At 39.5% G+C, this 18,951-nt stretch overlaps 1 long non-coding RNA gene across 4 annotated transcripts in view; it reads left to right on the top strand.

Annotated features, from left to right (window-relative positions):
* The window catches only part of LOC140915997 (uncharacterized), an 89,057-nt gene that overhangs the window by 25,059 nt on the left and 45,047 nt on the right, over positions 1-18,951 (top strand). For all 4 annotated transcript variants that reach the window (XR_012160343.1, XR_012160342.1, XR_012160341.2 and 1 more), the window contains one exon: positions 17,365-17,478. This is a non-coding gene — a long non-coding RNA (uncharacterized LOC140915997). The remainder of the gene's footprint in view (positions 1-17,364; positions 17,479-18,951) is intronic.

Below are 18,951 nucleotides of genomic sequence, written 5' to 3'. Positions count from 1 at the left end.
ATTAGTCATAACCACAAATTCATAGCTCTCAGAATCCAATATATCTTTATTATAACTAAGTCTTTTGGGGGATAGGAGTTCCATTTCTCATTACTTTTTATTTTATTTAAATAAGTCTTACTTTGTTTGGTTCCCTCCCCCACTGGCTCCTAAAACCCTGAAAATAATTTTGTGTGTTCAGACTGTGACAGCAATAACATGTTACACTTATAACCAAACAACATTCAAATACAACACACCCCCACACAGCAAATCATCTTTGTTCATTCTTCTAGTTATAAGGCTGATCCTTTTATCCCCAACTAGTACACAGTTCCAACATAAAACTAACTTTTTATTAAGATGTTTAAATTATATTAGGTATAGCCGGTCTGAACATTAGATGCAATTTTATTTTGTCAAAACTGAAAGGTTGAAATCAGGCAAAGCAATGCCCTAAGCACTGCACTACAGACACTCATCCTGAACTAAAGAGCTCAGGTTTTTGACCTGAAAAAGGACATTGACACCTCAATTTTTTTTCACAAAAAATTGGAAAGTTTTTGGTTCTGTTCCAGTACAGAATAAAACACAGATTTCAAAACCCCAAAAGTTGCTGTGAAATGGCATTTTCTAGTCAGTGTGTGTGTGTGTGTGTGTATTATAAATAAATAAATTAAATAAATAAAATCACACACACACACACACTCCATAATCCTACCCATGTATTAGCTACAACGTACTAAACAATTCAAAAACAGGAGAGGCTACTTTATAACAGACAATTAAAAGCATACAAACCTCAGATCCTAAAAAAACAAATAACCAAGCAAAATTAAATAATATTGATATCAATTGTATTGATTGCATAGGTTCATCACTTACAAAAACAGTATACTCTTTATCAAGTCTGTGCAAATAAAACTCCAACTTTAGATTTATTTTTTTTCCTTTTCCTCTCTAGTCAAGAATATAAGCAGATTGTAACAAAGTAGTATGGGTTTTATAAATCATAGCACGACTGTCCTGATCCTCACCTCAGGTTATGAAGGACTTGGCATCTTGTGCCACATAGCTCTCCATAAACTGCTCTCCTGTAATACACACACCACTTTTGCACAGGACTGCTGCCATTTTTCATGTGAGAAAGCAGCTATATGAAGTGATAGGAGCTTTCAGAAGTGAAAGAATGGGCACTACTTTTAATTTAACAGAAAGTGGCATTTCATCCTTTCGCCTTGCTAGTGAACTTGTTAGTAATGTGACATGTCACATAGGTTGCAGCAAAATCATGCATTGCACCTCAAGGATCAAGTATTGCTTCTCATTGAAAATGTAAGGAGGTTTCACAGTAAATTCCCATTTCAATTCATAAGCTCTATTATGGTTTTCCAGTTGAAAAATAGTGTCCAGTACATAGTGTTTGGTCTTAGTATGAAAACTTTCATACTGACCAGAAATCAGACATTTAAGGGTCATGGGCATTCACAACATCCAGGGTCATGTCACTTTATTCCAGCATAACACAGACACCTGTGTCTTATAGTTACAATTCAGTCTCCCATGATGTAATTTTACTGTTGTAGCCAATCTGCCCAAAGTATCTTGGAGTGGCTTTTAACATAAATTAACAATAGACACATAATTAATGACTCCTGTGTTTCACTGGAATGAAAGCCTTGTGTGGGATTGCTGTGTCACAAGGCATCCTGTGAAGGACAGTATTTGATTACACAATTCAGTAACACAAATGCTTTTAGTTGGTATTCTGGACAAGTGTGCTTAAATTTTATGACCATTTTCAAGTTGTAAAAAGATCTAGTGAAATGAGCTAATAAAGCAGAGCAAAACATGAAGGCACTTTACGTGCATTAGTTAATTGTAACAGAAGTACCTGCCCCATCATTTAAGCACAGATAGTGTAAATATGTTTTACATAGTCTAATTATTACATTTTTGCAAGTAGAATTGGAATTCCATGGTGAAAGAGCTATGCAATGGTTTTTACCGGGCAATATGCACTGATTTTTACATTGCTATGTTTATAACAGTTCTGTTGCCGCCAGAAGATTCCCTTACATTTAAAGAACTGATAGAGTTTTAATTAGAGACAGGTAAGCCATTTCAGAAGAGATAAAAGCCTGCTAAAAAATGAGCCTAGTTTGTGGGCTGAACTAAAGCCTAAACATTTTGCTAAGTACTCCCAATACTTATCTCTTCTCGGTCCCAATCATAGCATCATAGGGAGTGGATGCTATCCTTGCTGAAAACTATCTCAGGACATCAGCAAGTACAGTATGGCAATGTCTGGACTAGCTGTTATCTTCAGAATCATGTGACTTCTAGTGCATTTGAGTGGATCCAATACATTCTGGGATACTTCTCGCATGGGAAAATCCTGGAGTACACAAGATTTCCAGAGAGCTGTTCTAGACATTACCAGTTTTTAAATCTCTCATAAAAAGAAGACCTGTTAGGGGTCATGGATAAGAAATTGAGGGTTAAGGAAAGGAAAGGGTGGTGTCAGGGAAGATGCATCTGTTTATGCTGGATCAGAGGTAGAGAGAAAAGATTCTGATAAACAAGAAAATTCTGTGGACCTTCTGCGCTTCACCCAGTCCCTTGTCATAGAAGGTTATAATGGCTGCTCTGAAAGGAAACTTTTTGGGAATTAAAAATATATTTTGAATTATGCACCAGTTCACTTCCATAGGCATTTGATACTTGATGTTAAAGATGCCATTGACTTTAAAACTAAGATGTCAGATTTTTTAAAAACAGAAAACATCTTTAAAAAGAACACTGTTAGGCACACGATATAGTTAATCGTAAAACAAAAACAAAACAAAGACCCCAAACTCTTACAAAATTCGAGCAATAGCAATGTTTCCACGATTTTTTTAAATTCTAGTAGAAATAGGGGTGTCATTTTTAAATTCTATTCCCCTTCATTTATTGTAAACCAAACTTGGCAGCATTATGCTAGTGCATGAGACCTAGAAGGGAAATTAATTAAAAGCTAAAAAACACTTCACAACTGAACTCAGAAGTATGCAAAAAGTTCATCCAAACTCAGAGAAGACAAATTAAAGTGTATCAAGAGTGAAAAGTGCATTTGATTTTTTTCTTTTTTTGTAGTGTGAGGGGATGGTAGGCAAGGATTTTTTTAAAAAAATGGCAGAGGATCTCTATGCGGTTTCATGGCAGAAGATAATATAATAGTCTTGAGAAGCCATCACTAAAAAGATACATTCGACATTTTAAAAAAATTCTTAGATTCAATCAATTTTAAACAATAAACAGAAATATGGAGTAGGTTTCAGTTTAAGGGTGTAATTTTGATTCCCAGGCATTGCTCATGTAGATGCTCACAAATAAGCTTAAAGGTCCCAATTTCAGAATTAAATGAACACTTTATATTGAAAGAATATAATAAAATCTTGCTTTTTTTAAATCTAAGAATCATTGTTTCAGACTCTTTAAATAATAAAATGTAAGAGGCTTTAACAATCCATTTTAATGAACAAACATGTTAGTATAGTGGATTGTAACATCTACTGTGGTAATAAGACTTGACAGGGTGTTCATTGTTGTACCACAATTGGCTTGGGTGTCTTGTGAGGCACAAGGCCAAAGGCCAACTGCTTTCAACTAAGGAAGGGTGAATGTAGACCAACAATGCATGCCCTGTAGTATTTTCTTGGAAAATACTACCTTATTCCAGGTGTAGAATGGATTTATGTTCTGAAGTGAAACAAGATGGGCAAGAGGCATTTAAAATTATTTCAGCCACTGTTGAGAGAGTTAGGTGCATGTCATGTTAGTGTGATTGCAACGTCATAGTCACTCAGCTGTACCTCAGCAGAAGCCAATCAGATCCACTTGATTTCCTGATGAATCGTAGTCTCTAATTAGAACAACATTTTTCAGTGGAATACACCTTACAATGGATATAATCTGTGTTAATTATAAAAATGAGGACATTATATGCTACACTGCTTGGAAAAAGTGACAAATTACATTCACACACACAAAAGAAAATGGAATTTGACCTCTGAAAAATCTGATTTACAAAAATAGTTTCTCACTGAATGGTAAGATTTATGAACTCATGCAACAAGTTTGGCTGCATCAGTCCAGTTACTATATTGACTTTACTCAGGAGAAAGTACTGTGCCAAAAGGAGCTTGCCAAAAGAAAAAACGAGCAAAGTCTGTGGTTCTCTTATTTAACAAAGCTCCCTTCCCATGTGAATAAACGACTATGCTTCCCTTAAAGCATGAAAGCTACTGAAGGACTGAGATCAGCAAAAAGGCGGTGGGAGAGGAAGAGGGCAAAACATACTGCTCGTGTGAGTGGAGAATGTCTATTCAGAGAAACAGCAACATAGGAACAAAGGGGTCACCTTGAATTTTGTTCTGTCCACCCAGAAGCTTTACAACAAAAGCCAAATACTTATGAACAACAACAATTGTTGAAACATCACTGAGACACTGCCCATGAGAAATAAAGCAGTTTCTGAAAGGAAAAAAAACCCACCAATGAATAATATAAGGGGGATGTTTTCTAGTTCTTTAAGGAAAATATTTTTGGCCAGGGTCCAATGCCTGGAATTGTCACACTTTTTTCTAGACAAGATTTTCTTTTGTAGCTATTCCCCTCTACTGGCTGCTTTTCTAGTTAGCGAAGAGAGAAATGACGACATTTGAGGGAGGAGGGATTGCGGAGAATTCAGGCTACACATGCATGTTTAAATTTGGTATGTTAGTTCATCTTGATTTACCGGGGGCAGCAGTAGGAAGAATAAAAGGAGAAGCTATTTTCTTACTTCCCCACTGGCCAGAAGGGACAGGGCCTGTGGCTAGGATATCACAACCTTGCAGCACCTCATTTCTTCTTTCCCCCTCAAGTGGCAACCATCATGTTGATTCCATCCTCCCCATAGGCTGGTTTGTCTCTGTGCTGGCCATCAGGGAACACACAAGCAGGGGTACAGCCTCTTTTCCCTCATCCTTTACAAAGTTTTTTTTTCCTACCTGAATTTCCACATATTACAGGGGTATTTATTCTTTCCAGCACTGGAATTTGGGATGGACCTGAAAAACCAATGTTCATTTTCCTCTGTTCCTTATGAACAGCCCACCACTATTACTGGCTTCAGCCAATGGACAAAGTTCAGTGGGACAGTTTTATGAGGTTCCCCCTGCCACTCCTCCTCCACAAGTTCTCTCACTCCCTATATACAATGAATGGGTGCAAACAGATTCTGGGCAGCCAACAGCCTTCTCTACTTCACAAGTGGTGCCCAGCTGCTTGTACTGAGACTTGTGCATAGTTCTACCCATCTACCTTTCCCCCCCCCCCCCAAGGAGCCCAACTCTGTAGTATCTGGCACTTTACAAAAGCTAACCACTTGTCACAACATTTGTATGGTAGGTAAGCATCCTCCACCTGTCATTTTCCAGATAAGAAGCCTAAAAGTTGAAGAATGGAAATTTTGGCAGTGTCTAAAATTAGGCACTTAATTCCATATTTAGGCACCTAAATTAATGGCCTGATTTTCAGAGGCGCCAAGCACCCCCTGGGTTCTACTGATGTTCCATATTTACTCTGGGTGCCTACATATGGCCTTTGGTGCCTAACAGACTCGTAGGATTCAAAATTTTGACCCAAGTGACTTGATGCAGGCTAAAGGGACTCACCAGGTAACATCAGGGATTGAAAGCAGAAGTTTTTTTACTCCCAGTCCTATTTTATTTCATGCTGATGAACTGTTCCTTCCCCTTGAGCTATACTGGTAACTCAGCAAAGGGCCATATCAATTGTGAGCAGCCAGGTGGTAGCCAGGAAATGAGTAGTAGTGAGTAGTGGCATCCTGGACAGCATCCTTGGTTGGGGATCCCACTTGCCAAATAATCAAGGGATGTGGAGAAATGGATTTTCATGGGCCTCAAAGACCAGCAGTGTTCAGCTGTGGGGGAGAATCACTGATAACCTGCAAGTGGTAGTAAAAACTCACACAATGTGAAGCTTTCAACTCTAGCAGTGATTTTACACTTTCAGGGCTATCTTCACAAGGGAGAAGGGTAGAAACAGGCTAATAATAGAAATTGAAATTAGAATGGACATTTTGAGGCTCCCCAAAACTGCAGTCTTCACAGGTCCCAAAGGCTGGCTCTGCCTTCCATGAATTGAATTAAAATAAAAACAAAACAAAAAACACACCATCACATACAGTCACAGGTGGATGAAAGTTCTCAAGGAGTCAGGCATTTGCATTGGAAGGCATGCAAAATTGGACTTGCTGCCTCACAGACGCGCTGGTTTGGGTTCCTCACTTATGATTATGGAGAAGGGGGAACAGGGCCCTGCCTTCTTCTTGCAAGGACTACCCAACATTAGACATTTGCAGATAGTTACATGTTGATAAAGCTGTAGACAATTTCACCATTAAATCAATGTGTTTCCTTTCTACTATGTCCATGGCAAGTGGTGGTGGTATTTGTCTTCTGTATAAGCACCATTTTGTTTAAGAGGAAGATGGGCAGGAACACAGTTGCTCAGTGGTATGCCAGGATTAAGTTAAGCATGATTAACAGAAAGTACACAATATTGTACAACTCCTGTTAGAGATGTTACAGGGATGTTGGATATGGAAAAACCCCTTCCCTAACATAAGTGTCTATAAAAATGGACCCTGAACATAAAAACCTGAATAAAAATCATTGTAATGTGATTAGAAACTTGGGAATTCATATTTTGAAGCTGGATGCACTTTTACTTCCCCTTTACAGTACTTGGTCCCTTTTTATAGCAAAACAGCATATCACTGAATTATTAAAAATAAAACATCTTTCTGCTTGTGGGTAAATTATACTCTAGAGAATAATGTTCAGAAATGGTGAAGTAGTAAATGTGTCCTGCTAGGAACTTCATGAGTTGTGTTATCCCCTGAAAAAAATGTACACAAACTAATAAAAAATCCTAAAGAGTAATCTGAAAGGGTGAGTTAAGGGTTTGATCAAAGGCCATGGAAGTCATAGGAGTCTTATTTATCCCAGTAAGCTTTTAATCAGACCCTAAAATGAGCTGCCTTCATATTTTTTGGCAGAGAAAATTACAGTAGAGGATTGTACTGTCGCTTCCAAACATCATTTTTTAAAACTCATGGCATGTCCTAGATACCAATGGAGCTTCACTTCAACTTTGGAATCCTTGTGGTTGCAGAGTCAAGATATTAGCATGTCAGTAGCAGAAGTTGGCACAGCTGTCTTTTTAGCATCCGGGTAGTGAATCTTTTACATATATGATTAATCAGGAATATTCTTTATTTTACACCCTCATTATTTGCTCTTCTTGCTACATCCTCCCTTTGGCACATATGCCACATCAATTTACACCTGACTTAGCTTATGGCACCATTGACATTTTGAAATTGGACTGCAATGCCTGCATTTCAGGATAGTGCTGGGGGAGGGGGTGGCAAATCAAAACATTTTAAAAACATCATGCGAGCTCTGTGAAACACACAGGTGCTACAGACTGAATAGCAAACATAAAGCTTAAGCTCAATGTGATGTTGCCTGCTGATTCCATAAACAACAAACAAATTTAACAAACAACAAACAAAATACAAGCCTTTGAATAAACAGCTTGAGTGAGTTGTTTTCCCTGTGGTCTGAGAACTTGCAAACCCTAGACAAATTATATTCAGTATGTAAAAGTCTCATTATCGGAGATCTCTGATTAAAGAAACTGAATTTGTGCCATTATATTCAGTGAAGGATTAACTACTATAGTCAGTTACCTGAAGGGAGAAAGAAAAATGTAACTCTTTCATGGTGCACTTCATCCAGAATTGTTTTCAAGGATAGCCAATTACTACGATTTCTAGGAAACAAATAATTCTGATGCAATGCCATAGCAAAAATAGTGCCACAACATAGCCGTGCCACAACAATAAAATAGTGTGCCTGGAGTTATGTGAAAAGTGATTACTTAAATATCTAATGGGGGTGACAAGGTGGCAACTGAATTTATAAATAGGCAGGGAGAAGACCATTTACTGTATTTACTTTTTCCATTTAACCATTTTCTACATGGCTTCCATTTTCTATTGCAATATTCATTCTAATGACAGTAGATATTTATCTGTACTAAGAATCCCACATTTGCATTAAATAGTACCTTTCTCTACAAGTAGCCCCACTTGAAACCAGCACGACTACTTGCAGAGTAGATTATTAATGAACATGAGTGAAGTTCGCAGAATCTACCTCTTAATTGGAAAAATTCAAACTTGCATTTAGTGAACTGGAGCTTGGATTGCTTTCTAAATACTTCAGTATTTGAGCTTAATGGGACTATTCACATGCATAAAGTTATCCACGTGTTCAAGTACCTTGTTGAATTTGGTCCTTGGTCATTAATAATGGACTATTTCCACCCTGTTCCCTGATATGGCTAGGTAATAATAGCAACAATGTAAACAATATAAACCTGATTGTAAAGGGGGGAGGGGCGTGGAAGACACACACAAAGTAAATATTTGTTTTAGTTAAGGATGAAAGTATTCGGTCAGTTTAAAAAAAGGGGATACATTATTAGGATGCTTTCTTTGAATCAACTGAATTCCTTCCAAAATGCCTTATGGAGAGGCTGTTTAGTATTCATCTCCATACTCCTGTACAGCAATGGCTGTTAATCTTCTAAAAGGTACAAAAATGGGCAAAAACATAATAGTTCTACAAGCAGGCTTATTTTTGTCTCTCTGCCTTAGTATTTTCTGAACAAAAAATATACAATTCTAATAGTTAACTAAGTTAAATAGCTAACACTATAAAAACAAAGGAATTTATAGCCTAGCGTACCTAAGAATCAGTGACACCACATCACTGCTCTCTTCTGTTTTCAAGGTCAGTGCTAAGATAACACATAGTACATATTATACAATTGTATAGTATAGGAGACATGATAGACTGAGCCATAATTCAGAGAGCTTGGCCCTGAACTCCTAGCATAAATACTGAGTGAACTGTACCTACACCCTCCATTGCTTCTCATTGTGTAGTTAACGTATTCATTTGCTGCTAGCCCCCAGCAAGCAAAACCCAGAACAGGGAGGAGAAATTCCTGAGCCATGTTCATTCAAATCTCAATCTTACCAGTTCAGATCTGGAGTTACTCCATAGACCTTAATAGTGTAATGAAATTAGGTTTGCCAATTTTGGTTGGATGTATTCCTGGAGATTTCATCACATGACAATTTTTAATTCCTGGAGACTCCAGGCCAATCCTGGAGGCTTGGCAACCCGAAATGGAATAAGTGGAGTTGTTCTGATTTTAGATCAGCATAAATGAGATCAGAATGTAGACCATTTTGTTGTTTAGGTCTCTAGAAATATACAGAAAACGTGGCTGGTTGGATTTCTACCATATTCTGAAAAGTTACCTTTGACATGAAAGCCGCTGCTCAAAAATATAAAATGTAATTAGCAAAAACAACTACACACAGACACACACATACATTTAGGAAGATAAACAAAAGAGAACTTGAGGAAAAGCTAGAGGAAAGGTAGGGGTTTTGTTGTTGTACACACACACACACACACACACACAGAGTTTGTTCCAGGAAATGTCTAAAATGCCTTCTGGTAACTTTTAAATAAACATGAAAATCTCTGTTTGAATTCAAAATGTTTCAAATAATGACAAAAAAGAGAAGTGTGCTTGGACTACAAACAAATAAAAGTAAACTAAGGTCAGGAATCACTCTCCATAATTAAAATACATTATCTTTTCTTTCAGACTTCAGTTTTCTATCACATAACTGCATTAGACTTGAACAAGGCTTAAATGTGCTGCACAGTAATCTTTTCCTGTACACTAATGCCAACAGACCTAAGCTACATTTCTCAGCTAGAATCTAACATTTTGGGTACATGTTACTGTCGCAGTTTCATTTGTCAGTAAAACCTTGTTTACTTGCTTCCTGTTATTAATTATGGGAAACAGGATCCCTGCAAACTATAAGAGAGGGCTCTTTTAACTCCTGTCTAGACTTTTCAAGGCAAACTATAGATGAGTCCTTTAATGTTTGTGCAGAGCCAGAGACTGCAAAAAAAAAAAAAAACCCAAAAAAACATTGTTACCTCACACAGCTTAAGACTGCTTATCTCACTCTCACACACAAAAAAACCCTTAAATCACTGCAGCTCCTACCCTTATTATTCGGCACTGAAGTAACATTTTCTTTCATAGTTGGAGACTTTCTTCATCTGTCACACTGATTAATTAACAGCTCACAGTATGAGCTCTGAGCTTCAATAGCCTACTGAAAGCGAGAGAGAAAGATCAACATTAAATATTCCATAAAATGCTGAAAAGGAAAAATGCTCTCTTAATAGGAAGGGATCTCTCATACAAAAAAGCTAGCCTAATTTCTGTTTCGTTACATCACACATGCTAATATCATGCAAGGAGCTAAAAGCAGATGTATTGGGGAGGACTAGTTAGGAGAAAAATTGCCATAGACTTTAAAAAAATATTTAAATCAGGCTATGTTTGCTGAGAGGAAATGGGGGCCATAGAATACCAGCACTACACTAATGGAACAATTCTCACCAGTGTTGTAAGAGCTAGTATTAACCTACTGGAAAAACAAGCCTGTAACACAACAAAAGTTTATACACCAAGATCTGGGGGAAAGATAGATTTTGCAGAGTCTCAACCTACAGCTCACAAAAAAGCATTTACACATTTGTGGGTTCTCTCTCCCCTTCCCCTAAACTGTTACCGTCTGGCAGTTATTTTAAGAGTTTGACTTTCTCCCCCCTTTTCTAAGCCCCTCCAATAGTGCTGAGTGGACAGAAATTATAGATGCAAGAAAAGCTGACAAATGACTAAGGCCCCTCCCCAAGTGCCTCAGACAGTCAAAGCTCCTGCCAAAACATGCCTGAAAGCTAGTGAGGAGACAAAGACACAAAGATTCCATTTTCTCAGTGAAAATAGATTTCATGTGTAGAACACCAATGAGAATAATAGAACACTGACACATGCTTGCATTTTCAGAAGCAAAAATAAGAATGAATATTCCAAGGATGACTGAAATTATACTTGATTATACAGCAAGCCCAACAAATGTTGTTTAACCCAATAATCTTTTCAGACTGCAAAATGGTGTGATAGTCTAAAGAATTTGTTTCAATAATAGAAAGCCTGGGGTTCAATAAAATCCAACTTGATCCTACACTGCTTACTAAGAATAATCTTTGCTATAGTACATATGCAATTAAAACAAAGCAAATTTAAAAAACTATCTTTCTCAAATGTTTGGTGAGGTATTAAAAACCCTCAGGAAGGTTTGATACTATTAAAAGACTCCTCCACGCTCCAGCATGTCTCATTACTAGAACTGCAGAGAGATTTTAAAACCCTGACACCCAAGCCTCTGCAATCTTGCAGGCTTTGCATGGTAAGTTCATTTTGCCTTATTAGGATCTGTGGTGGCATTCATCAATGAGCTGGATCTGGTCTGCCTTGGAGCTGTGCAAATCAGCAGAGAGTTGGATGCAAAGTAGTGAGGTGGAAGGGAGGGGAAGAGCACGATTTCTCTTTGAAAAGAGTCTGTTCATCAGGAAATTGGGGTGAGGCTGTGCAACTGGGAAAGGGGAAGATTTGAGTGTTCAAATTTCTGATTTAAATGTAAGAAGAATATTTACACTAAAATACACTAAGTTAAGTGATTTTTAAAAAAATATTTGGATAGCTCTGATCCCACTCCTTTATCACTTAATAGCAAAAGTAGCTATGATTAAAGGAAGTCTATAAGCTCCCCTCGGGCTGACAATTTTGGAGATCTTTGTTGGGGGAAGTGAGGATGTATGCAAGGGCTTGTTCATTAGTATGGTTTTTCCAAATGCTTTCAGCTCTGATTACTGTTCATCAGAATGCAGCACTCTTGCTAAGCATCTACTTATAATAGCCCCCTTTTTTTCTTTTACACAGGATGCCTACAGGTCTGCTGCTATTCGATATACCCTCCACAGTCCAGTAAACCAGCAGACTTTCAGCAGAAACATTAGGACTTACGAAATACTATATGATTAACAGGTTAAAAATGTAATTAACTATACCTGTTGAGGTAACAGACTAAGAAATAGCACTGGGGATATTTTAATTTTTATAATATTTTAAATAAAAATTCAACCCTCTCCTTCCTTCCCCCCACCCCCTACACACATACCAAAGGAGTCAATGTAGGGCAGGTTTCACACTTCAGGCTAGATCATGATTGCCACAAGCCCTGCATGAGGCATGGCACATAGCTGTGGCACCCCAGGGGCAGCACAAGAAGGGAACTGTTTGCCTTTCAAGCAATCCCTTCCCTTCTTCTCCATGGCTTGCACCACAAGCCATTAAGATATGCCCAGGGGGACTCTGCCGTGAGGACCAGCACATTGTGAAGGCCAAAATCAACTTTCCACTCATTCTCTACCCTTTCCCTGTGCATACAAGTGTGCAATAGTGTCAGTCTCCAGCATACCCAGATCCAGGGGCTAGGCAGGCCATGCTGGGGGGTAAGGAAAGTCCCCTTATTGCTCGGTGTAGACCATGTTGTACTCGAGTCTTCACCATTTGCCTTTTCTATATATTTCTGTAGCAGGGTAAATTTTAGAAACATAGGGCTACAATGAGGTTAACCAACAATAGCCAACAATAAAACACTGAGCAAACATCATTTGTGTTACACTAAGTTTGAGAAAGTTACTTAAGAACAATAAGCGAACAATAGAAAATGGTGCTGAGAGATACTGAATGCTTGTCAAACACAGGCAGGCATAGGCCCCACCCCATAAGAATCAAAGAAAGGTTAAAGATAGGGAAGAGGGTTGCAATATGGAAGCAAAGTGAGTAGTGAGGATAAGCACATGGTGGATTAGCTACAGATTTATTAATTTGTTTTTTAAAAAGCTATAAAACTAAAAAGTTTCCTCCCCAAGTCCTTCCACTAACATCCCAATCACTATAGACACTCCCCAGCCCCCAGTCACTTAGATCCTTAACCTGGGTGTCCTCTTCAACTTGCACCTCTCCTTAGAGCGCCTTTCATCCAAGCAGTGTCTCAGGGCTTGTCCACATGGAGACTTAGTGTGCAGCAAGCTGAGGTGTGAATGTACTAGTTTTTTGACTGCAAAATTTTTAGTGCATGGCAGCAGGATCAACATGATGACTTAGTTGACAGCAGGCTAGTGTGGGTAGATTTACATCCTGCCTCACTGTGTGTGATGGGTAGGGCTACACTCTATTGTAAATCTGGGTTTGCGGGACCTGGGCTTGTGGACTTGGTGTTTCCAAGCCCACACTTGAGTGTCCACAGTGCATTGTAACACCAATTAGTAATTGTTGGGCCTGGGTCTCACAACCTTGCTAACACCTCCATACTGCACTACTCACACCTTATGACAACTCTGTGGCTTGACCTGTGTCCATCACTGCAAGATGACAGGGCTTGGGCCTGAGTCATAGTGGGACTCTGGTTCTGACCCACACCCCAAGCAGGGTTCTAGAACCCAGGTCCTGAGTTTTTGCTGATCCATGTGTGGACAGAAGGGTAGGGGTTGGGCTCCAACCTGAGCCAGAGCCTCAGCTTATTGTGCAGTGTGGACATTCTGCAAGTCTCTGCGTAGAGAAACCCTAAATGTGTTCTGCATCACATCTTTAAGATAGCCTTTTCTGTCTCCCCACACAGCTACAGATATCACCCAAGCCCTCCATCTTAATTATTGCCACATCCTTTCCACCAGCCTTGCCCAATGCAGTCTTGCTCCATGCATAGCCATTCAAAATGCCACAGCTCAGTGGTGGGCAAACTTTTTGGCCCGAGGACCACATCTGGGTATGGATATTGTATGGCGGACCATGAATGCTCACAAAATTGGGCGTTGGGGTGTGGGAGGGGGTGAGGGCTCAAGCTGGGGGTGTGGGCTCTTAGGATGGGGCCTGAAATGAGGGGTTCAGGTGTGGGAAGGGGCTCCAGGCTGGGGAAGGGGTTGGGGTGCGGGCTCCAGCTGGGGGTGCAGGCTCTGGGGTGCAGGAGGGTGCTCCAGGCTGGGACTGAGGGGTTCAGAGAGCGGGATGGGGATCAGGGCTGGGGCAGGTGGTTGGGGTGCAGGCTCTGGGCGGCACTTACCTCAAGCAGCTCCTGAAAGCACCAGCATGTCCCCCCCCCCCCTCCCAGCTCCTACACAGAGGTGCGACCAGGCAGCTCTGGGCGTTGCCCCATCCACAAGCACCACCCCTGCAGCTCCCACTGGCCCCGGCTGCCTCGGACCCCACTCTCCGGTAGTAGCTTGAGGGCCAGATGCGGCCCCCGGGCCGTAGTTTGCCCATCCCTGTTCTAGCTCATTACTTCAACCGTGCCACCTCCACCAGTTCCCTGTACATCACATCAAATACAAGCTGCTGCTTTTCCCTTCCGATCCCCTGGCTACTTTTCTCTCCTAGACTATCAAGAGGTTGACACCAACATCTGCTCAGCCAGTGATGGCAGCCTTTATTGTCCACTTCTTACATTTTCAAACAAGCACCTTTGTGCTTTCTCCTATGCTGCCTTGCACCCATGGTAAGAGTGCATGTAAACATCCACAAAGCCCTTTCATTATCCTCTTTCAATTCCCTCTTTGAAACTTTCTGTTGCTGTGGTGTTAACAAATTAACAGTTAGGGAGCTAGTGTGCTGAAACCACTGGCTATCATTTGTTTTCCTTTGCCCTCGTCTGGCTGTGTCCGGATATCTCATTTTTGACTTAGATCATAAACTCTTGGGGCAAGGAGCATGTTTTTGTTCTGTTTGTATAGCACCTAGCACAGTGCCTAGGCACTATCACAGTACAATACACAATTTACCCTCCTCTGTCTTCCCTCCACCACAGAACACTTTGGACTTCTCCCACAGCAGTCCCCAAACTCATTCCAGTATCCCTTCATCCCCTCCTCTTTTAATGTTCAATCCCTTCGAACCAGGAAGTGACACATGCTTAATTCACATTCAAAAGATAAAATAAAGGTGATTAACTTGGCTAGTTTCCCATCCCAGTGCAAAAGTAGTGGGCCATCAGAAGTGGCAGTTGCTTTGTGGACCAGCTCTGGAAGCTATCGCAAGAGCAGGGGGCAGGTAGCATGGAAGAAAGCAGATAAACAGGGCATGGACGCTGGCATTGTTGACTGGGTGAAAGGGACAGGGAGTGGAGCACGAAATAAGAAACAAGACAAGATTTGTAAGCAGGAGAGGTAGAGTTATGTTTTATCTATTACAATTAGTAAGCTCACCTCTCCGATAAACAATACAAAAGAAAAAGGTTTGAGAGGATAGTTAGCTCAAGGAAGTAGATGACAAACATTACACATTAAACAGATTGACAAATACTTCCCTTTAAACAGGCATATGCTGGTCTCTTCTCCCATTCAGACAACACAATGTATTTATGTTCAAATATTTTATAGAAAAAAGGCTACTTCTCACATCAGCTCCTTAAGATTATTTCTATCTATAAATGCAACAACAATTGAGAATTAAGTCTCATCTTCTTGTCTTTAATTCCTCCTAATGTGTCTGAATCTGTTGCAACAATCACAAGTCCTGGCAATAGCTGCTACAGGGTGAGCAAAGCAGAGATATTCAACCTCTACTCTGAAGTGACTTGCTTATAGACAATTGTAAATTTGTCAGACCCTTGGGATAAAATTTATTAACATAAATGGGGATTGCATGATTAAATCACTGTGCATTGCACTGAACATTTAGTTGTTAATGTTACTTCAACACTGGGTTTAGGGTGATTTAATTTCCTGGTTTTTGTTATAGTAATAAGAAAGGCAGGCAAGAATTTTCAAAGCCATCTGGAGGACTTAAACATCTTCTTCCATTAATTTTAACATAAGATGCATGTCTAAATCCCCTAGATGGCTTTGAAAATCTCTACCAAAAAGTCTCCCATAGAACCAGTATGAGAATTAACTCCACAGACTTTAATAACCTGTGAAGTTTATGCTATTGTAGTATTTCTCTGACTGACAACTCTTTATAAAACAACACAGTCCATCACAAAATAAATATTGAAATTTTGTTTTACCATAACAGTTCAATGTGAGACCGTCCCATTTAAGAGAAATAATTTAAGAAACCCAACAGTTTAATAAAGTGGATTTTTGACAGAGAAACTCAAGTGCTTGTTATTGGGATCTGTTCTAGAGGTATGCCATTCTGGCAAAATTTTCAAACCTGCATGCCAAAAGTGAAGCTCCTTTAGAAATCCCAGCACTAAGAGCGAGGCATCCAACTCTCACAGAATTTCAATAGGAGTCAGGCATCTAACTCCCTTAGGCTCTTTTTGAAGATTCCAGGCTAAACTTCCAAGTCTGTCTTCAGGCATCGAGATGGAAGGATGGCCTGATTTTCAAAAGCATAAAGAATTTGCAGCTTCTATTGACTTCAACAGGATTTAAGAGGGCTCAGGGTTTTTTTGGATAATCAGGCTATTTCTATTTAGCTGTTTAAGGGCTTGTCTTCATTACTGTGCTAAATCAGTGCAGCTGCACGGACATAGTGCATGTGGTTAAGACGTGCAATGCTGATAGGCGAGCACTCTCCTGTTGCATAATTACTCCATCTCAGTGAGAGGTAGAAGCTACATCAGTGGGAGACTTTTTCCACAGCGCCCTTAGTTTACCTAACTTACATTGCTAAGGGGGGTGGCTTTTTCACACCCCAAGTGTTGTAAGTTACATTGACTTAAGCAGTATTGTAGACAAGCCTTACATGTGTACTTGCAGGTTAGGCTCTCAAATTTGAAAAGTTTGGACATAATGTGCATAGCAAAACTTTACTATGAAAAATAGCACTACACAGATTTTAGCGTTTTTAAAATGACCAACAAAAAATGGGATCTTGACACCCTGCTGACTGGCACCATTTAGTTAAAAAAAAAAAAAATAAACCCATGCCTCACTTTGATGACATTTATTATTTTGTGTCCCGTCCCCCTCAATAATCTAACTATTCAACAAAAACAGCAAAAAATGTAGAAATACAAAAAAGTAACCAGCTATTCGTAACATTACTGAAAACTAAACTATTACATTTTGTTAAAGTTTCTCCCAGTTCAAAACCTTGCCTGCTTAGTTTTACCCAAAGCAAACTGTCAGCCAAACATAAACCGCTTGACATCAGAATAATAATGTATTATAATATGTAAATAAAAACAACTCTGATAGAGATTTAACACTAGGGGTCCCTGCTATACTAATGTCAGGATCAATTTTCAGCTGATATATTTAACAATGTCCTGAGCTATCACATAAAATTTCATGTTTCTTTGTCTTCCAGAGGAATTGGAGCAGAATTGCAGACCAACAAACGAAGTGAGCTGAAGGCAATTTGACCAATGTCTTCTGTGTGAATTCCACAGAGGCTGATGAAGCATGTTATCAGGTCTCCAAGGTACAGCACAGTCAGTCAGTTGTGCCATAAAATTAAGAAATTATTAGAGTAAGCCATTTCCTTGACCTTCATGAATATGCCAGGAATACAGAGAAGTCTTGCACTCTGCATTAAAGTACATCTTTACTAATTGGCATTTACTAACATTTTATTAAACATATGCCAACCCTGCCAAATAATCAGGAAGTGCATCACCCTAACACAAGGGCAGAGACTGGCTTTTAAGAAGCTCCACGTGTCTCATGCAGTCTGGTATCGTAAACTATTTCTGTGTCGCAGAGTGCAACATAGTGTTTGAAGGATAGACAAAAAGGACTAAGATGAAAGTGATTTCAAAGCAATCCTGTAAGCCTTTCTTCAGGAATCAAAATCATATAGAGACTGAAATAAACGGACAAGAGTTTGAAATAGGCTATAAAATATCATGGCAAATTTTAATTTATTTATTTTGTAGGAAAGGATCTCAAGTAAATGATGCTTCCTAATAAGGCACATGACAATCTCAATTATGAGACTAATTATTCTGTGCACTGTGTGCTGTTTTATATTCCCAGCAGAATGTTTTTCATCTCATCCAGAGTTTCCAAGGCTGTCTAGTGTTTCTGTATATGCAAAACATATTTGAGCTTCACTCCCTCCCCACCCCCCCAGCCCAAAGCTTCACTAATTAAAAAAGCCCTGTCAAGTGGTCAGACAGACTGGAACTAGAGGATTATAGGTAAGAGGGATGAAATGAAGGGTTGAAAGCTACAATTTCTCTTTCTGTGGTAGCCGCAGAAGTAGCTGTTCTAGACAGGCAAATTAAAAAAGCGGCTGCCTAGGCTAGCAGGCTTTGTAATATCTTGTTCCCCAACAGAAAGTCATCCAAACCCCACTTGTAAGATGCAGTAACTTCTGGGTTGTCTCTTTCTCCCTCTTCCCATGCAAGCACTACACCCTCTGGCTGGTTTCCTTCCGGTCCTTGCTCACTGATTCCATTCCTTCCATTCCCTCACTTTTTTGTTCTGCTGTGTGAACAGTCATTCCTCGGCTTTTGACTAGTGTTCCATGCTGGGAGCTCCTAGCAAACAAAGAGAATACTTTTAAAAAGGAGAGAAATTGAAATGAAGAGGGGAGAAACAATCCCATTCTATCCACTTTTGTATACACGGTTAAGATTGCGCAACGTGAGAGATTATTTATACGCAATGTTAACCACATTTGGTGATGGGGTGGGGGGTAGAAAGCTCTGTCCAGTCAACTGAGATACTGAAAATTCCTAAAGTTCTTTAGGAAAAGACAAATGTGCATGTAAGAAATATGGTGAAGTAATTATCTACTTGCAGCTGAATATTTTCCGACAGAATGGGGGCTTCCTGTCTCCCCAGTCCAGTTTCCAGCCTATTTACTCTGAATCTCACAGAAAAAGTTGTTGTGTTATCTTTAAAATGATTTGTCACATGATGGAGTGTGTGTTATTCTCTAGTACTGCAA

This window comes from Lepidochelys kempii, chromosome 8, assembly GCF_965140285.1.
Source record: "Lepidochelys kempii isolate rLepKem1 chromosome 8, rLepKem1.hap1, whole genome shotgun sequence".
In the NCBI taxonomy this organism is placed as follows: Eukaryota; Metazoa; Chordata; order Testudines; family Cheloniidae; genus Lepidochelys; species Lepidochelys kempii.
The sequence above is the reverse complement of the archived record's forward strand: the minus strand, read 5'-3'. Positions and strand labels throughout refer to the sequence as shown.